Genomic DNA, 22,338 nt, shown 5'->3' with positions numbered 1-22,338 from the left:
TAGGGGGAAAGGGTTCCAAACCTCTGTGTATGTTCATGTGAAGACCAAAAAAAGGTAATCATAATAAATACCTGATGTGGGAACGGTTAAGCTCAGCATTTGCAAGCAAGAGGGTAATTCAGTGAGGCTCCCATGAAAGAACGAACAGGGGGGGGGGGGGTTTGCAGTGCTCTATAGCTTTGTGAGAAGCCAAGAGCATAGTCAATGAACACAATGTTGGCAGTGGGGGATGCCCGATAAAAAATTTGCATTCCGCACCATGGAACGTGTAATATGTTGGACTTATGTGTCCATCAAACCTGGTTTGGTCCGGTTCGGTCATGTTTGCTTTGTATTGAACCTTTTATACATTTTGGTTTAATATTATCACATGCGATATAAACTTTTTGAGCATTATGTGTCCGTAAGTATTACTTAAAATGGTAGTCATGATTAGGGTCTGGGCTAGGCACCCTTATCACATGGTCGTTGCATTGGGTATGCCTAGACATGTGATGTCAGGATACGAATGCGAGTACTCATATGTTTGATGTGTGTATTGGCGAAGAATCTACTTTGTCGATTCCCTCATGTGTTACTGCCAATTGTAGGATGGGATAGACATGAGTCATTGAGACTCTGTACCTAAGAGGACCCTGTCACTACAAAATGTAACCGCATTCTTTGGTTCATCAATGACTCAGACTCAAGTGAGTCAAAGCCAGTGTTCTGGGAATGTGTAAACATTTGATGAGTGAAGGAGTTACTCAACATGGTCACCACTGCCCGATTGGGGAACACCAAGATTGAGGTTGTCTGTGAATGGTCAGATCGAAATCTGGATCCAGTGTTGTTTTGGAAATGGTTTTTGCAAAACCTATTTTACATAAAATGATAGATTATATATAGTTATTTAATTAAAATATTTTATCGAGTTTTGCGAGACCCCACAGACACTCTTATCCAGACATATGTTATGGAATGGGGTTTGACAGTACTAGTGTACATGCCCTAGATTCCATAAATTTATTGGATATGGTGCCTTTTGATTTATCCATTAAATATTAAAAAAATAATTAATTAACTATTCCCCATTGGATTCTGCTTGTTCACCAATTAGAAGCCCATCAGGTTTAAACAGGTTCAAACTAATGAGGAGAGAGAGTGTCAGACTCTCACAGGGACTTTCCAATCAAGGTTTTAGAAACCGTGTCTTTATAAACGCCAAAAAATGCAGAGGGGGGCCAGTGCTCCACGTTTTTGGCAGTGCCCCCCCTCCCACGTTTTTGGCTCTCCCTCTCTCTCTCTCTTGTGATCTCTTCTCTCTCCTTCTTCTTGATCTCTAGTCTTTGAGAGTTAGGGTTTTGGAAACCCAGATTTGTGTTTGAAGAATTGAAGAGACTCTTGGATTGGCTTGGAGAACCTTGGCTGCACCATTGGAGGTTCAGATCTGTTTACCTGACGTGCTCGTTGGAGGAAGAACCACAATCTATTTGAGGAGCAACACTTGAGGCTCATCAGGTTAGCAAGTTCTTGTTAATTCCCCTTGTTATTGATTATTGATTATTCATGGGATACGAAAGAAACTTGAATTGATCTCTTTCCACTGCGCATTTGAGTATGGGATGGATCCCTCTTTCCATGGGATGGAATAGAGATGTGTTTTTCTCTTTGTCATGGATCCCATAATTTTATGGGACAAAGAGAAGGATTTGCATTGGTTTTTTGTACCAATCCCTAATTGAATCACAGTAGGGCACCCATGGGCGACCATGGGAAACCCTAAAATTTAAATAGGGTGCCCTAGGACAACCTGAACTTTCCAATATTTGTGAGCTTAGCTTGATACATGAGTACAATGATCCCATGGACCGTAGCTTGACCTACACAATATAGGTTTAAAGGAATACTTACAATGAGGTTTAGAGTTACCTCAAAGCCCATATATGTTGGTTCTCCAAAGGATTTCAGCATTTTAACTGGCTACTATGAACAGACGACAGAGATCAATGCAGTGATGATGTTCTTCTCAAATTAGGGTTTTACAAACCTTAGGTTTCAAACCTGAAGGGAAAAGAGAGAGAGAGAGATTACTCTCTCTCTGTCTCTCTCTCTCTCTCCCCCTCCCTAGCTATATATTTATAGATTGTCATCTAACCGTCTCTCATACTGAATGTGTCAGGCAAATGGTGTGACCCTATAGGGTCTTTCTACTGAGGTTGTATAAGGTGAATCTTACTCATCTACCGTAATTAGTATTATTTACTTAGTAAATAACACTAATTAACAATAAGTACAACAATAGTTGAAAATTATGTGTAAACCGTACAATAATAGAAAACATTACATTTAAGTCCCTCCACTTTAACAATATCGCATAACGGAATTTCGAGCATGAAAAATACAATCGCAAAAAATCCTAATATGTCGAAATAGTTAGTATAGAGAATCTCGACCATTGGTTGGACATTAAACAAATAGGTTTAAAATATAATTATTTAATAATAATATTTAGGAGAAAAGTTCTCTGTGGGGGAGTGTACCGCCCATGCCTAGACACAGTGGGGGCGGTGACTGCCCCATCCCATATGAAAGGTGGAAATTTAGCCCCCAATGATGTTTTTGCGCGTACTATCATTGGCTCCCACACTTGCGTAGGGGCCACGCTCCCCTTAATATTTAAATGTGTTTGCAAACTCTTTACAAAACTACCATTGAGTTAGGATTTCGTCCAATCATTATTTGTAAATTCTCTCGAATTGGGATATTCTCTCTTATCAGGAAGTATCTTCCATGTTGAGTATCTCTCCACCCGTAGGTACCCATCATGAATTTGGCCTATCAATATATAACTAGTATAGGCATTAACCATTGGCACACCAAGACGTACAAAGTATACTTGCAGTAGTAGGGACCTCTCAGGTATGGGGACAAAACAACTCACTACTCTTAGAGAGTCTTGTTGCATAAACAACTAATGGTGATCCCATACAAGATTCTCATAATGATAATGTTCAATACACATACAATATAAATATTTACGTTTATATTCTTGAATAACATTCCGAGAAATATACAACGTGGTAACGCTGTGAACAGTATGCCCAATATTGTCTCTAGTTGTGAACACTAAGTTATAACTTTAGGACAACACATCACACTTAAAATGATAATGCAAATTAAGAAGCTTAATTAGGGTTTGATGGATAGATATATCCAATAATCTCCCACTTATATATCAAAGCCAATATCTAACTAACTTAATATCTAGGTTCTCAACATGTTTTTAAAATACAATATGTGCTAGTTCATTTGTCAAGATATCTGACAAATTGTCCACAACGTCAACTTTGGTAATACAACTATCACTACATTGTATGATCTCCCTAATGAGATGATACTACAACTCCATGCATTGTGGAGTCAACTGTTGACTTTTGGTTGGCTAGTTTTCATATGACTGTATTCTTTCTAAGCATCCTAAATCCTTTACTGAGAAATTTGAGGGCAGCCACATCTTGACAGATGAAAGCATACCCACATCATTCTTAATCAATTATATGTTATTTACATATAGGACCGGAAAAAGTATTGCACTTCTACTTACTTTCTTATAAATGCATGGTTCATCCATATTTTTCTCAAAGACACATTTTTACTGTCTGATAAAAGCGAATGATCTAACTCCTTGAAGCTTGCTTGAGACCGTATATGGATCTCTATAGCTTCATTCCATTGGTTTGCGTCTACATCCTTTAAGTCCTCAGAGTAATTATTGTTATCCAAATACGAGGATTCGGATACTATTGGCCATTCATTTTGTCACCATGGAGTAGTCTAGGCAATGATGAAACCGATATGTCCCGAAGTTACGTGGGACCTATTATTTATAGTTCGGGAGGTTCCCAGGCCAGCTTCCCAACAACATTCCAAATCCTCATAAAAGTTTAAGATTTTAAAATGTCTAAAGAATGCTTGTTTTTTTTTTTTTTTTTAAATCATGGAAAATGACTTTGTCATGCATAGAAAAGACCTAGCCCAAACCCTCAAGAACCAAGCCCCTTTTGGTTCAGGCTTGAACTAGGACCAGCCTCCAATGTCAGTATTGGGCAGTTATTGAGCTGACTGAGGCTGACGCCAACCAGGCCTCATTGAGTGTTGGCCAGAACACATTTTGTGTTGGATTTTTGGTATTTCCATATTCATGGACTCTTTGACTCAGTGTTTGCAATGGCTCATCTCACCTTCGCCGACCTTAAAACTTACATAGGCACTTCTAGAGACCTTAGAGGATGTGGTGGAGGTTTCCATGAGTGTTGGAGTCCACCACAATCCTTATCTAAGTTGTTTGATGGAGTTTGAATCCATGTCCACCCAAAAACCAACTAATCCCTTTAGAGCCAATGAGTTCTCTAAGAGTTGGGATAAGGAATGCTTGCTTTGGAAGTGGGTAAGAACCATTGGCTATAAATAAGAAACCTCTCAGATGTCTTGAGAGGTTCCCAACAGTTCTAAGAGCTCTCACAAAACCTTAAATAGTCTGAGAAAAGTTCCCGCAAGAGATAGAGAGAGAGATGATTTTTTGCAAGTCTTGCAACAGTCCCGAGTTGAGCTCCTCCAAACCTGAGCCTAGGCTGCTCCAACCCTGTATTATACTTCAGGGAAGGTAACTACAGATGGGTCTTCTTTCTTTTGCCTTTGATTCATTCGATTCCATAAACTATACAGTAAATATCCTCTAATTACTGAGGATGCGTCGCTACTGCCTTTAATGGGGCAACAATGACGTGCCATGTTTCAAAGACTGTTTTCTAGATTAGGGTCTAGAACCCACTAATAAAAACTATTGACTCCACTAAAAACTGATCCAATCAAAGGTCAGGATCGTGTTTGGTTGCGGTTCGAGGAAGGTGTCAGGCACCTCAGCCAACCTGGTTAAACCGGACTTCAACCATAGGTATGCTAAATAAATATAAGCCATCTGCATAATTAATAAAGCTAAGGAAGGGAAAAGAGAGAAGGAACTCACCTTTATCCAGTTACATTGCAAGGTTTGTACTGAAAGTAAAACAAATATATGCAAAACCTTAATATCTAAACCATATGGTAACCCTAAACAAAGGTTAGAAACATACTTAAAATTATGAAAATGCCACTACATATGTGAAATGATTTATTGGCATAGGAAATATGAAGGTTATACTAAAACATGGATTGAAAATATATGCAATAATGAATAGAGAAAAAATATGATAAAAATATAAATAAAACCTTTAAAATTTGTGTACATACAAAAAGACTAAGATACCCCTACGTGTAACACTAACCTAGACATGAGAAAACAAAGGGGAAAGACCCTATATGGAAAACTAACGGCAAAAACCATGAAAACATGATGAAAGGTAGGATAAAAATCGATAGAATGTCAACAAACCAAATCAAACAATGAAAACGAAAGATTGAAAACGAAGAACGTGTGACATGAAAATCGTTGACTAATTAGAGAAACTAAAGGAAAAATAGGAAAAGACCATGGGATATTCCAAAATATTCATGGTTGAAAGATAAGAGAACAATCCAAAATATGGTACAAAAAGCCCTGAATAAAACTAAGGAGACATGCTCTGAATCATGGCACATATCCGTTGCCCTACTATAGGCAACAATAACATATCCGTAGTAAATATAGGATATCTCACAATACTGTTAATGAAATTAAATGAACTAAATTCCAAATGAAGTAAGACTCACCTAGCTTCAACTTTTATGAAGAGGGTAAGGGAGTTGGAGCAGCCCAAGCTCAGGATTGGAGGAGATCAAATGGGGACTTTTGCAAGCGACTTATAGAAAAGCAATGAGACTCTCTCTCTCTTCTTTCATAGGGACGGGTTTTTAGAAGTTCTTTCGATGTTGTGGATCCTTAAAATGCATGAGAAATCTCTTATTTATCGCCTAGGGGTTTGACCACGTCCAAGGTAAATGTTCCTCATCCAAAGTCTTTAAAGATCTCCTTGACTTTAAGGGAATCAAATGGTTATAGGCTAAAAAGGGAGATAGACTCCATTAAGCAACTTGGGACAAGGATGTGGTAGATGCCAACACTTATGGCAGTACCTATCATATCCTCTAGGGTCTTTAGATAGTTAAGACCAAAAAAGGTGTGGTAGAGCCATGGGTCCCACAGACTCAATGAATCCACAATTCTGGAAAAACCTAGAATCTGGTACCAGATAGAATTTTGTTGGCACTCAATAAGGGCTGGTCAGCAACGACCAAAGGAACGACGACACCGGTGGAGGCCCATTAGGTGTCAGCCCAAGTCAATTTATTTGCTGACTTGGGCTGGCACAAAGAGTTGGGTCTAGTTCAAGTTTGACCATGAACCAAAGATGGTCTTGGTTCTTGGGATTTGTACTAGACCTTTTTTATGGATGACAAATTCGTTTTACCATGATTTGTGAACACACACTTTTAGCTGATTTTAATCATAAACCATTATGGGAATTCGGAACACTGTTGGAGGCATGGAGAGCATCTAGGGTTATCAATAATGGATCCTGCAACATTTCAAGACATTTTGATTCATCATGACTTAGATTGCTCCTGGTTACAAAAGGAGGTATCTAAACACACCTTTGGGACAACAAATTCCCATGAACAACCAATCTCCATCCCTCGCCTATGGTGTTAGTTTCACCATCATTATCGATCTCCAAGGGTGCTCCCAAGATGAAACCATTATGGGAATTTGGAACACTGTTGGGGGCATGGAGAGCATCTAGGGTTATCAATAATGGATCCCGCAACATTGTAGGGCATTTTGATTCATCATGGCCTAGATTGCTCCCGGTGACAAAAGGAGGTATCTACACACCTTTGGGACAACAAATTCCCATGAAAAACCAATCTCCATCCCTCGCCTATGGTGTTAGTTTCACCATCATTATCGATCTCCAAGGGTGCTCCCAAGATGAGTTCTCCCCCACCCCCTCCCCGATGGTGGTAAGTCTGGATCATCTAACTTCTAAAGGAGGGAAAAGAAGACTCAGCTACTTTCGCATGTGCTACCATCCTAATTGCTACTAGCTGAGGGTATTGAAAATGAGACCCGATTGAATCAACTAAATCGGATTGACTGAACTCCTTATCAGTTTGGTATGAGTTTTAGTTTTTAGAAAATTGTTAAAAGACCAAAATCAACAAATAAGATCAATTGACACTAAACAATCCCAAGTAGGAAAAAAATTTGATAAATTCAATATGTTTTCACACGCACTAAAAAACTTAAGAGAAAAATAACGCTAATTGGTCGTGTGGTTAGCGTAGTTCCTGCGTCTAGACACAAACCCAATGCCTTTGTGCATGAAAAGACCATTCAGTCCCAATGAAATTGAAAATCACATCCAAACCAATGCCTTTATGCGTACTTTCATTGGTTACCGCATTGGTGCAGGGGCTACATGACTAGTTAGCATTCTCATGCCCATAACTTAAATAAAACATTAAATAATTTTTGGGAATAAAAGAAGGAAAAAAATAAAAAAAGGTTATAATTTTATTATGATTGCATTAAATAATTTTCAATGTTTTGAACACCCCTTTTTACTCCTACATTAAATAACTTTTTCAAATAAGACAAGGGACAAAAAAAATAAGATTATACTCTTATCGTAATTAACCTTAGTGACAACAAGATTTTCCATATACCAACAAGGGGCCGACAAGACAAACAGTTGACAAACTAAAACTGATCGAATCTATAGTTATCGGTTTCGATTTGGCTATTGTACAGCAAACAATTTATCAATCAAGTTTCAGTATGACCTGATATATGAAAAAAATACTGAAAAACCGACTATAATCGAACCAAACCGAACCAACCCTTTAGTACCTCTACCAACTGCCCAAGAGCTCTTCATCTGGGCATAGTAGGAAAGAGGAGAAGAGGGACATACACAACTAGGATAACGAAACTTGTACAGCTTGTCAATTCCATGAAGCGCGAAATTGGATGGGCTGATCCGTATCGATCTAGATCGAATCGTCTAATCCAAAATATACTTTGCATGAATGTTTATAATAGGATTAGGACCACTAATTTTGCATGGGCAATTTTCCCAATCTGGTTTTGATTCCTTAATAGATGGTCGGTTGAGATTTATCATATTAACTAATGCCCCCGCTTTGTTTTGCTTGGAAAGTAGTTTGTAAGGTTTTTAATACAAATGGGGAAGGTATTGGTATACGGTAGATTCCGTGCATCAATGCATTTGAATAGGGGATCGGGGGTATAATGGTCTTTTCAGACGGTACTTCATACAGGCTGTGTACATGCACGATCATGAGCTGAAAATATCCTTCCAGTGAGCTGCAGGGATTAAAATCTTCTGTATTTCAGACATCTTGCGTTGCCTTGTAGTTTGGGGCTGAGAGTTAGACACGTGGAAGATGCTTCATCCAATCATGCGAGCTCAATTGATCCATTTTTATTTTTTTTTATCGAGTTTGGCACCATTGGATGTCGCATCTTTCACGTGCCGAGCTCTTAGGCCCGAACTGCAAGGCACCGCAAGATGCCCACACTACGGATGATTTTTTTCCCTTATTACCCTCCGAAACATTTTTAAGACTTTCTTTTTTTTTTTTTGGGTAAATTATAGATCACCCCTTGGTTTTCAATTGAAACTCAAATCACCCCCTGGTTTAGACCCCAAAATGCCAAATTAGTCCATGACGTTAGTTTTATACTGTTAAGTGATGATGTCACCCAGTTAAATAAATTTAAATCCCTAAACTACCCTTGACTAGTGTAGAGTTACTTTTTTACCCTTGAATCTAAAAATCCTTAAATTATATGTGAGGTCTTATTATTATTTTTTTTAAATTAAAACAAGGAATCGGAGAGGGAATATTCCTTCTCCTTCTTCCCCAAATTGCTAAACCGAGAAGGGAGAACATTAGGGCTGCTAAAGTGATGCATAAAGAGGTTAGGGATCTACAGAGGTATGCGAATTTGGTTTCGGGGCTGGGTAATTGGAAATGGGTTGTGGAGGATTTCGCTGTTATCTCTGAGTCCAGGGAGGTTGCTGGAGATAGGCAGACAATCACCTGAAGACTCATGAAAACTAAGAACAAATGCCCCAAACAGCGAAATTACCTGCGACCCATTAACCAGTTCCGGCTGAAAAATTGATTTCGGCAGCTACCCAGAGGAGATTGTTGCCCCAACCGTCCTAAAAAGGAAAAAGTCATAATCAATCGAAGCACAGTAGTAAAGAACGAGGTCCTTGCAGGAACAGTGAAAGAAGGATGAGGAATAAGAGCGGTTTAATCGGTAATCGGAATAAGAAAGGATTGAAGAGAAGAACGAAAATAAAGGAGGAGATAGAAAAGAAACAGCAGACTCAGATTGCATGGAAGAAACAGGAATTTTTAATTAAAAAAAAAATTTAACGAAACGTTCAGCTTCTCTCTATTAAAAGAGACATGAAGTTGGGAATCACCGGTTCGTCTCTATCTGGAGATGGTTAGTAGAAATCAGATTGTCTCTTCCTCTCTAAAGAACTCTTATTCAATTTCAAGTTTTCTCTAAAACGGAATGAAAAGAGTTAGCAGGTTCGGCAAACGGAAGCTCGAAGACGGAGAAGATGAAGACCGAGTAACCCGACCAACCGTGTGTTTCGAAAACAGTAGGCACGAGGCGCTGCAACAACACGCCTAAACGCTTAAGTTTCTGCAACTGCTTTCTGCTTTGGTTCTTGCGGAACAGGAGTCCGAAGAAGAAGACGAGAGAGAAGAAGATGGAAGAGAGGTTAAATATGTCATTTCACCTTTTGGTTTGATTTAAATTAACAATATTACTTTGAGTTTTTAAAAAAAATAAAAAAGTGATCAAGGGATGATCTGTAGTTTACCCCTTTTTGTTTTAATGTTTAAACTTTAAAAACGATCCGTACATTACAGCTGAAAGGACGAGAAGAGCGGTAGTGTGGCAAAATCCTTTTTTTTTTTGGGTTATTTTCAAATGCCTTTTTTAAAATGGCCAAAACTTATAGTTGTTTCTCTAAACTTTCACTAATTTCATATGCAATTCTATTTTTCAAACTAAGTATCACTATAGTCCCTGCCGTTAGGCAGAGATGTTATAACATAATGGATCCCGATTTTTGAATTTCGATGGACCATTCTACCCTTAAATAGGATAAAATGATCAAAATAACTTTACCGAAAAAATAAAAATAAAAACCTGCAACTCATCTTCCCCAAATCGTTTAGACTTCTTTGGGGAAGATGAGTTCTTGAACAATGGTACTTATCATTCAAGTTAAAGCAATTTAATTCCTATAACCGTCCTCCCCAACTTAACGTGCCACCGCCATTAACATTTAGCAGACCACCACCAACCACCAAAATCCAATACCGTATTTGGTATCAGCTTTCAAGTTTCAATCTTTCTTTTGCAATTTTCAAGATAAAGATTTCCACGGTGGGGGACCCTTCACCCCTTCATGCTTTGTCTCCATTACAACACGACACCTTCCCTTCTTCAGATTATTTCTCTCTCTCACTCTCTGGATTCTCGATAATCGCCAAATTCAAACCCTATAGATGCCATAACAGAAACTCTCTAGTCTCTACCCTTCTTTGATAGGTACTCTTGTTTGCTAACCATTAGTCATTGCCCATTGGGTATTACCATAGCAGATTTTTGAGGCACCCGAACTCTGGAGGAGTATTTGGACGGAACTTTATTTTGGGGATTTACAGAGCAATAGAAAATATTAGAATTTCTTGGGAAGTTGAAAAAGAACAGTTTTTCTATTCTTCTATCAGTTTTTTTTAAGTCATATTAAATCAGAGCTCGAAGAAGAAGTTTCAAAGAAGATGGAACATTGCAGAACCAGAGTTATAAGGTAAGAAACTTCTTAATCTTTTATAAATGGTTTTTGTGGATTCTGCTTTTTCAGAATAATAATCGTTTAGGGTTTGATTCAAAAACTCATCTTCCCCAAACCCTAAATGATTTGGGGAAGATGAATTGCAGGGTTTTTTGTTTTTTTTTTTTCAAGTAAGGTCATTTTGGTCATTTTACCCTATTTAGGGGTAGAATGATCCATCAAAGTTAAAAAATTGGGATCTATTATATTATATGTCTAACGACAGGGACTATAGTGGTACTTAATTTGGAAAACAAGAGTGCACGTGGAATTAGTGAAAATTTAAGGGGGCAACTGTAAGTTTGGCCATTTTTAGGGGCATTTGAAAATAATCCTTTGTTTTTTGAGTAAAATGCACGTAACTCTGAATACACCCAATATTCCCCGTACTCCCTAAGCTTCTGATAAGTCCACGTATCACCCTCAATATTTCATGTACCACCCCTACTTTACCCCCTAAAGCCATTTAAGTCCAAAATGCTAAAATATAACCAAACTATCCTTTTTTCTATCTTTTTTTAAAATTTGAAAAGACATAATTGCCTTGAACTATTTATTAAAATTTGAAAAGACTAAAATGCCCTCATCTTTTCCAAATCATCATTTTCTTTTACGTATCCAATACTACCACCACCCACCATTAACACATCACCACCGTGAAGCCCCACCTCCAACTCCTCCACCTCTACCATTGGAACCACCGATCACCACCACCACTACCACCGTGAAGCCCCACGATGTAATGGTGATTCCATCGTTCAAAATTTGCTAACAAAAAAAAAACCCTAAATCCAGACTTAGAAAACGAACGTCAATCACCAGAATTTCACGGTTCTTCAATCAACAAAACCAACAACCCTCGAAGAAGGGGACAATCAGTAGAACATCGAGGACATCATAGACACAATAAGCGAAACCCAAAACCCTTTCTCCCAAAGTCCAAATTTTGCAATCAATCGAACTTGACAAAAACGAAATTACAAGAAAATATATAACCCAACATCAAGTAACTTCTTAACAAAATCCCAAATTACAAGTTACGAAGAAGAAACAGGAACCAAACACAATAGGACAGGCGATAATCCGGAGAAAAAAATAGAGTAAACCTTGATTGGACAGACAATTTAGTTGTAGTAGAGTTCGGGGCCCATGCCGTCATAAATCTCAGTCTTTTAGGGTGATGTGATCCTTATAGATGTTGTACCACTTTTGAATCCTGATCTTCTCAGCTCTCGTTCCCGTATGAGCAGCAACGAGCTTCTTCAAGTCTCCGATGGTGTCATCGTCGTTGCACTTCACTCTAACTTTCTTTCCCAGACTATCGTTCAACACCACTTCAATCATCTTTCCTGCTCTTCCTTCGCCTCTCTCTCTTCCTCTGCAATTCACCTTGGGAAGCAAGCAATTAGAATTACTCAATCAGACCAAAAGACTAGGTGGGCGCCTAAGGACTTCTTTGGTTCTTATAGGAGTTGGTCAACCAAAACCCGCGTGTGGTGGGTGGTGGTGGTCGTAGGTTCCTGTGGTAGAGGTGGAGGAGTTGGAGGTGGGGCTTCACGGTGGTGATGGTGTTAATGGTGGGTGGTGTTGGTGGTGGTAGTATTGGGTATGTAAAAGAAGACGATGATTTGGGGAAGATGAGGGCATTTTGATCTTTTCAAATTTAGCAAATAGTTCAGGGCAATTATGTCTTTTCAAATTTTAGAAAAGATAGAAGAAAGGGTAGTTTGGTCATATTTTAGTATTTTGGACTTAAATAGCTTTAGGGGGTAAAATAGGGGTGGTACGTGGAATATTGAAGGATGATATGTGGACTTATCAGAAGCTTAGGGGGGTACGATGAATATTGGGTGCATTACAAGGTACGTGTATTTTACCCTTTTTTTTTTTTGGGTAATGGTCTCTCAAAATCTAGAACAGGAAACCAGAATATGGATGTCTTCAACGGAAAATTATCTCCTCTAGTTTGCTGACCGGCCCAGTTCCCTAGTTCTTCCAATAGAGGATGGTGGACTCCACTCGGGCAAAGTGTTTGGGCATGGGTAGAGAGGTCATTTCAGCCCCCTTTGTTAGAGGAACTGGGGAACCGGGCCGGGCAACCAACTGCAAAAATCTCCGCTCCTTGCGTGTGCCTTCCCTAATCTACGTCCCTCTCCTCGTCCACTCCCTGCTTAACCTAAATCTCCTCTGTTTCCCTTCCTCCGCTGAGTATGGCAACCCCCAAGCAGAGTCGTAGCGTGAAAGTCTTCTTCAATTACTACTTCCTTCTTCGAATCTGATGGCGAAAAGTTAAACGAAGGAAAAACCCTTCAACATGGTTCAATTCAAGTCTTCTTCAACTACTACTCCCTTCTTCGAATTTGATGTTCGAAGTCTGAACTTCTGAATCGTGACGGTGGAGGAGGACCAAGATGGAGGATCCTTACAGCAAATGGGTTGAAGATTGCCAATATTCATCCTCTCAAGAAGAAATTTTTGAGAGTATATTGGGTTTACTTCCTGTTAACATTTCATGGTACAATGTACAGGGTTTATCTTCATCCTTGGAGAATCAATCTGGGATGAGTTCAAATTACAAATCTACAACGGACAAGGGTTTGTCATCGCCTAGAATGGATTTTGTCGGTGATGAAGTAGATACTGCTGTTATTGCTGTTGATTCTCTTAGCAAGGTTTCCGAGAGTGAACCAATTGATCATGCTCCAAGAGGGAAGACAAATGCAAAGGACGTTTCATGCTCTGTTCTTCATTGTGCTCAGAATCCTCAAGAAGTTATTCCTGGAGAAATTCCTCCAGACGACTCAGCGAAGAGAGGAGAGCGTTTCGGTCCAGGTAACCCCTCCTCCAATCATCACTTTAATGAGATTTTCAAAACGAGTAGCACCAGTGATCCAAAAAATGTGGATATTTTGAAAATAAGGCAGCAACGGGGTATGAAATTCCCTCGACCCGATGGTTGGTGAATTTGTATGGAGAACTAAACTAACTTCTTTTAATCCATAGCTGCAATTTTTTGTCAAAAGGAATTGAAATGTGAACAGGAGGGTTTGGAACCTAGCTAAAGCCCTAGAAAATAGGAATAGATGATGTTACGAAGGAATTTGGAATCAGGTATAAAGAGGTTCAATTTGAATTTGAAAGCCATTCCCTAGAATATATATGGATGGTTTCATCAAAGCTAAAAGGTTTGAAGTAAGTACAAAGTGGTTTTTTGTATATAAGGGTTCAAAGCAGAAACAAACACAAATTGTTATTTTGTATGAAGCCTAGCTTCTACTTTGTATTTATGGGTTCCAAGCAGAAATATATATGATGTTACACAATCTGTTCTTGTTTGTATCTGTTCTTGCTGTTTATGATGTTACACAATCTGTTCTTGTTTGTATTTGTGGCTTTAAAAGTACTTAGAAAAAGAAAGCAAAACTTAATAATCAAATAAGTTCCTCAATTCTCATAAAAAAAAAAAAAACAAGTTCCGCAATTCTAGTCAATTCTCTTTCTAATACTTAATACTTAAAAAAAAGGTCATACCTAGTGCACGAGGCTCCCGCCACTGCGGAGGTCTGGAGAGGGTCATAATGTACACAGCCTTACCCCTGCTTTCGCAAAGAGAGGCTGTTTTCAGACTTGAACCCGTGACCACTTGGTCGGAATGGAGCATACCGTTGCACCAAGGCCCACACTCCAAGCTATAAGACTGCAAGAACCAAATTCATTGCAAAAAATGACACTACATCAAGCAAGAATTGAAACTCCCACCCATCTGGAGATAGCTAATCACTATAGCCTTGTCTTTAAAAGGATTGATGATGGCAGCTATGAGTTTGATGAAGCCTACTGCTTTGTTCCTCTTTCATTTTGGGGGATGGGGTGGGGTGGGATGGGGGGCTTGGTGTTTTTTTATTCTGAAATTTTATGTTTAAGTAATTGCCATAGCCCCTTAAGCTTAAAGCATTTACAGAGAATGAATGAAGAAAAATTATTTAAGCATGCTCAGGAATATTTTGTATCCCTTGTCAAAAAAAAGAAGAAGCAAGATATCACTATGCCAGAACTTGACAGTTCTGGAAGATCCACAAATTGGAATTTCATTCTATGGTTTCAAGGCATGCGGATAACTAGCAAGAGAACATGGTGAGACAGAGGAATAGGAAATTGAACCATGATGTGTGCAGTGCAATTAATAAGTCCTCTGTTTGAAGCATTTAATATGTAAAATTTTGAAAGAAATATTCAGAGGGGGGGGGGGGACTAGAGAAAAACATGTAGATTAAATAAAATTTGCAAAACGATTTTCTACTTACAAAAAAAACACTACTAATATAAGGTTACTAATGAAAAGAACCTATTAAAGTGATGGCAGAAAAAGCAGCAGAGCTCCAATTTAGCAATCTATGAGATCTCCAGTGATTACACAGTACTATTGATCTCTCTCTGTCTCTTGTGTGATTCCAGGGCTTTTAATTCCTGTTCACAGGTTTTCAATGACATGCTTCATGCCCCATGAGTATTGACCTACGTTTTGAACAAATTTTCCCATCATCTTAGCTGGAAAAAGGGTTGATTATTCTTCAATTGTTCAAACTTGCATTATTTGGAAGAAGGGCCATTTCTGCACTGGTTCAAAACTGGGTTTGGTTTGGTCTTCACTTCCTGTGATAAAATCTGAGCATGAGAGGAGGAGGAATGATTCCATCTTGATTTTCATTTAATCAGAGATGCCCAATTTATTGTCGTACACTACAGCAGAAACTAACTCTAACCACTTACAAGTAATTGGATTTCATACCAACTAACAAGCAAATAACAGAGCCAACTTGCTAAGTAACTGACTAACAAAACCAACTACTGTAGCTGCTGATGTGGAGAGGTTCTAGCTGTCAACACTCCCCCTCAAGCTGAGGTGGAGGATAAACACCCAGCTTGCGAAGGAGAGAATGAAAGAGCCTTAGGATTTTCTTACAGCTAGTGAGACCCACTTTCTTACGAAGTTGAAACAAATCATAGAGCCCATTAAGAAATTATATACTTATAGGTACATGGATGAACACAACCTTTGAGAGGCGATGAAGAAGCTGATTGCATGTCCTCAACATCACAAGCTTCCCTCGCCCAAACAACTCTTGCTGCGCATAATGAATGCAAAACTAGTCATAATTAAGTAGGGAGATACTAATCTTAAACACCACAAAGATGACTAGATACAAAGTATGCAGGGAGATGATAAAATCTAAACCACAGCAAAGATGACTAGATAAAAAGTGTGCAGGGAGATGATAATCTTAACCACAACAAGGATGACTAGATACAAATTGCGGTACAAAGTAAAACAGAAAAAGTTTATGAACCTTCCCCAGTATGTCTTGCTTACTCTCTATATAAGCAAAAACTTCTTTGCAGTCTCTCATAGTAGACATTTCAGTCAAATCTTCTGGCAGTTGGAATATCGTATCACCCTCAACATGGCCTCTCTCTCACAAAGATACAGAACAATGTCTAGAAAAGAAACACAAGAACATCAAAATACAAAAGATGTTATTATAGGAAAAATCTCTCAGAAACTTTAAAAAAGATAGATATGGGAGAAAGAAACATTAACAAAGAAAAGTGTATGATTTCTTGAGACGACATTAATGAGTTGATTCTTTTTGAATAGCCTGAGCCAGTAGTGTTCACTGTCTATAAACACAAAAGAACTGCTAACCCATGTACCTGAAGATACAAAGTGCTCCAAGGGCACTGTTGGCTGTTTGCACACATATACTTTTTGAGGCAACATATCTTCCTGTTCAAAGTGTGAATAGCCTGAGTACTACAACAGCATTCACTGTCTATATACACTACACTAATCATAATTACATGCGCCTGTAGAGACACTCTACAAGTGCATTTGCACCAAATCCCCTACCCTGAATGAAATCAGGCAGGTTGAAGCAAATGTATTGGGGAGAGAATTATGTATGGTCCATATGGTATATAAGATGTATATTTCACTTAGGGGCATTACGGTCTTTTATCATTTAATATGAAATGCATTGAAATGGAGGAGGGAGAGTCAAGCCACTTACTCTGCCTCATCTCTCTCCATCTGTCCATCTCTCATACTCATTTTCTCTTCAGCATAGTGTGAGAGCACCAAGACCCTTTTTCACTCAGTGGTTTGAGAGTATAAGAAGGAATTAGCAGTTCCTCCAGTTCCCATGATTTCACGTATGGGGTAGGAAGCCACAAAATCAGTTTCAGCAAAATGAAGGGCATATTTGAATAGAACTGATGGATTATCAGCATAGTGTGGCATTCTTTATGGATTTTTTTCATCAGAATTCAGAACCAAATTCCCTGAATATATATGATTGGACTCCTGAGTCTCTCATATTCTAAGCTGGAGTCAAGGCCACTTGTGTCTGAATTATTTTAATTCCCTTAACAATTTGAAAGTGATTGTTGTGACTCCCAGAAAGCACAATTCAGTGTCCAGCTAGCAGGTTTGTTATTGTAATTTTACCACCGGTTTCTGGTTTTGTACGAAAATGATGAGTGTCATGGTGCCTGCTTGTTCTAATGTGTATGGTTGACGATGAGAGGCATTTGTTACCTGCTTTGGATTATTCTCTTTGGCTCTTTGCTGCTGCTATTGGTGCTGAGAACCTGGATCAATTCCCAGAAGAATGTGGTGTTGGATGAAGCTAAGACCTGCTTCTAATCTGGTAATATAAAATAGGGTTTTTGACAATGCCCCCCTTGAAAATGCTCATTTGTCTAAATGCCCCTTTACAATTTTTCTAATTGCAAATTCCCCCTTACTTTCAAAAAATTGTAGCGCTTTGGTCCAATCCGTTAAGTTCGGACCTTAGACGTTAGTTTTAGGGAATCTAATGATCAAAATGCCCTTCTGATAAAAGCCTAACAAAATTAAAGAATAAAATGACCAAATTGCTCTCATCTTCCCCAAATCGTTTAGGGTTGCAATTGAAAAAATTTTCCCCAAATTGGTTAGGGTTTGAACTCATCTGGAAAAAATTTAGCCTAAGTTCTAAACCCTCAGTACACTCGGGACAAGGAAAGACCTTCCCTTCACTAGCAAAATAGCAGAAATCCGAACAAAATTTGTTACATAAAACAAGAAGAAGAAAGGACTTGACCAACTTTTTCATTCCGGGGGTCAATCTTTTTCATTCCAGATCTAAAACAAAGGACTTGACCAACTTAGTCTCTCGGGTAAATAATAAACTTGCTAGTTGGAAATCTAACTTCTTGTCTTATGCAGGTTGTCGGGTCATGATTCGATTAGTTCTTACTTCTATCCCAACCTACCTCATGTCGTGCTTCTCATTCCCGATTAAGATTTGCAAAGCCCTCGACTCGATATGCATAAGATTTTGGACAGGGCGTTCAACCTCTACCAGGAAGCCATCACTGATTGCTTGGGACAAGATTTGTCTTCCTACCAAGTTTGGTGGGCTGGGCATTCGCAAAGCGTCAGTCACTAATTCTGCCCTAATCCTCAAGCTTGCTTGGCGTTTAGTTTCACAACCCAATACTCTTTGGGCTTGTGTTCTCAAAGCAAAATACTTTCCTACCAAATCTATCTTCAATCCCAAAGTCATGACTAAGCGAGGATCGTGGACATGGAACAGCATTGCCAATATGCTTCCTTCCTTGAAGAAAATCTCATTCCGATTAATAGGTAATCACCACAATTCTTTCTTCTGGGATGACCCATGGATTCCCAATATTCAGTTGTGTTCTTTACCATCTTCTTTGAATCCAACTCAGGGGAACGAATAGGTTAGTTATTTCTGCACCAATTCTCAATGGAATACTGCTTTACTTACTTCGGCTGTTCCCTACTTGTTTCTCCCAAAAATTACTAATATTCTTTTATCAGTTGATGATGATAGCTGGCGGTGTACTATTGCCAAGGATGGCCGATTCTCTACGCGTCGGGCCTTGCGCTTTTTGATGCTTAATACCTCTCCTGCACTTTTCAATTCAAAGTCTACCAGATGGTGGCAATTTTTTTGGAAGTTGCCAATACACCCTAGGTTTAAAATATTCTTTTGGCGTGTTTTACATGCAGGTATCCCTACTCGCGAGATCATTGCGGAGTGGAGTCCAATCGACTCTGGTTGTTTAATTTGCAGGAATGCTATAGAATCGATTTGGCATATACTCCTGGCATGCAATTGGGCTAGGTACATTTGGGTAGCGGGCCCTTTGGGTTTGAGAACTGAACACTTGTCTTATCCTTCTTTGGAAGTTTTTTGCACTTCTTTTCTTTCTCAAAGTAATCTTGGACATCAATCTCTCACTTGGTTTTTTTCTATTTTCATTATAATTTGCTATTTTATTTGGGATTCAAGAAATAGGGTTGTTGTAGGGAATGCTAAGGTTGATCCTATTAAAACATTGACTCAAATCAATACCTGGATTACTGATCTCAGGCTCAATTTCCCTACTCTTAATGAAATTACTACTGACACATTCATGGCTACTGACACATTCATGGCTACTGATATATCGGCTTCCATAACTGCTTTAACTTTACCTTACTCTGATGTTCCTCTGTTGACTTGTGCAGGAATCTTCCACCCAGGCACAGACTCCTCGGGTTGGGCTTTTTGTGTAGTGTTTCAGGGCCAGCTAGTCGTAGCTCATGTAGGTTTTTTGACGGCGTATTTTGACTTGGAGCCGGCAGCAGTTGCTTTACTTTTTGGTCTACAGCATGCATCATCCAGGGGGATTAAGATCAAGGAAGGTTGGGTTTCAACAAAGGAGCTTCTTCAGCATCTCCCACAACCATCCAACTGCCCATGGCCATGGGAGAGGGTGCCTTTGTTGATTGATCTTAATGGATTTCTCAAAGACAATATACCTCTTTTTGTAATTAAGGACAGTTATATCTTGTTTTGGATAACTAACTTTGCTAGGAAGGTTGTGCAATACCATCAGCTCTTTTTGTATGGCCCTAATGATGTAAACAGTATGCTTATCCTTTAATTTATTCCTTTTTTTTTTTCCAAAAAAAAAAAAAAAAGAGAGAGAGAAAACTAGGAGAAGTAAAAATCTAAGAAGAATAAACTCAAAGGTCAAAACCCTAATTTACAGAGGGAAAAAAGGACCAAACTTCCGCAAATCCGTTTGCAAACCCTAAACGAAAGAAGGATCAAACTGACATATCTGATTCTTTCACACCTCTTATTAAATTGAAATCTCTCTCCATCCCTTATCCCAAAAAAAAATCTCTCTCCATCTCTTTCATGTCAACGTATCTCTATTTCTTTTTTAAAATATCGGGGATTTGGGGGATAGTACCTTGTACGTGTCATCTATTATCAAATTGGAAAACAACGACGAAGAAGGAGTATTGATTTCTTATAAAAGGCTGCCCACCACCTTATAATTCTTGTTTTCCTGTTTATAACTTTCTTCCCCACAGTCAAACCATTGTGAAATCGAAATCGCAAAGTAAAGAAATTTGGTGTGGGTGGTTTGGTTAGAAATCTTTTTGTCTTGAAGCCTGGTCAAGCTCAGCAGGAATGGATGGAATAAAAAATCCATCTTCCCCAATTTGAAGAAACAAAAAAATTAGGGTTTAACAATGAAACGGATTTGGGGAAGATGGTTTTTTGAATGATTTTAAGGTTTTTTTTTTTTTTTAATTTTCATTTCAATCCCTAAACCCTAATTTTTCTGTTTCAACCCTAACCAATTTGGAGAAAATTTTTTCAGTCGCAACCCTAAATGATTTGGGGAAGATGAGGGCAATCTGGTTATTTTATTTTTTAATTTTCGTAGGTTTTTACGTCTAATGTTCCAAACTAACGGACTGGACCAAAGTGCTACAATTTTTTGAAAATAAGGGAAAATTTGCAATTAAAAAAGTTATAAAGGGGCATTTGGACAAATGGAAATTTTTAGGGAGGCATTTGTCAAAAAACCTATAAAATAATTGAATGCTTACTTGAGCCTGTTGTTGGCTATTATTGTGGTATGGAGTGTTTATTCTATGTGGAGTCATGTAGTATGTACTGCAAGGTGGTTGTGTTGGAAAATTCCCAAGGACCCTACCAAGCGTGTGTAAAATGTCAGAAGCAATGTGGGACACTTGTTCCGGACCTTCTAATTGTTAATCAAGTTCTCAGTTCAATCTCAAATTCGGTGGAGAAAAGAAAGAAAGGCAAAATATTAACACAAGAGTCATCCCAAACACAACTTGAAATCTTGCACTGCAACTTAAAAAGTATAATGTCACAACACAATCACTAGAGGCAAATATGCTAAAAGCATGGGAAATTAAGGCTGTGTTTGGTTGCATTCTCGGAATAGATTTTGGGTCTTGAAGGTATTCTAAAACCTAATTCTTCTCTATTTCTCACTTTCACAATGTATTCAAGACCCAAAATCTATTCCGAAAATGCATACCAAACACAGCCTAAGAGATTTTTTTTTTTTTAGGGTGTTCAAGATTCAATTAAGAAACTTTATTTTTCTTTTATGGGATTGAAGGATCCAAGTAATAGACTATTATTCCAGATCATGTCCTTGTACAAATACCGTCCAATGCCCTCTACGGCCAGTCACATGGAATCCACTGTGGGACCTACAGGAAGAGTGGATTCCATGTTACTGGCCTTGGAGGGCATTGAAAGGTACTTATACAAGGACATGATCAGGTCTCATTACTACCTGATAAATCTAATTATTTGACATATGAGCTTTTTGAAGTTTAGACAATATGATCTACTATGTATTGAACTTTGTTTTTTTTTTTTTTTTTTTTTTTGATGATAAAAGGAAAGTATATTAAGCAAAGGTGAAAGATACATTGTTCCTGGACTGACCATATTTGGCCAAATTTAGTGCTATTGTTAAGCAAAATTGATCCACTGTATATTTATAAGTAATGTTAGGACCCAAGTAGTTGATATATAGTAAGTCTTTAATTAGATACCACGGCCAAGGGGAGTGAGTTGGAGAAGGAAGAACATCAGTGACCATGTGATTAGAGCACCATATTTCTTTAATCTCCAACCTAGATTCAAAAGCTTTAGTAAGCCCTGCCTTGATGCTGTAAAGGTCAATCTCCATAGGTAAAGAAACATTAGTGAAACCTGTGGTTAATGCTATAATTCTTCCATTTAACAAAAAGATATTCGACCAGCCCGCAAGACTTAATCCTGGGTCCTAGAAACCTGCACAGATCAAAATAGGATGCTTGAGAACAGGTATAAAAGCGTAACAGACAATAGCTTGTTGTGTAATAGTAGTTTAGGTTACACAGTGGGAAGAAATAGGGGAGGGGGAGGGCACAGTAGGGAGTGGTGAAAGTTGGAGTTCCCCAATCCAATGTTCCACCTGTTTTAGAACCCATAAAGCATTTGGATGTAAATCCTTCATAAAAACATTGTTTCTTGTAGTC

General features: G+C 38.5%; 1 pseudogene; it reads right to left on the bottom strand.

Moving 5' to 3' along the window:
- Positions 1-11,766: 11,766 nt before the first annotated feature.
- LOC122653650 lies at positions 11,767-12,330 on the bottom strand (annotated as a pseudogene).
- Positions 12,331-22,338: the final 10,008 nt, after the last annotated feature.

This window comes from Telopea speciosissima, chromosome 3 (genome assembly GCF_018873765.1).
Source record: "Telopea speciosissima isolate NSW1024214 ecotype Mountain lineage chromosome 3, Tspe_v1, whole genome shotgun sequence".
Taxonomy (NCBI): domain Eukaryota; kingdom Viridiplantae; phylum Streptophyta; class Magnoliopsida; order Proteales; family Proteaceae; genus Telopea; species Telopea speciosissima.
Note: the sequence above shows the minus strand (reverse complement) of the source record. Positions and strands in the feature narration are given on the sequence as shown.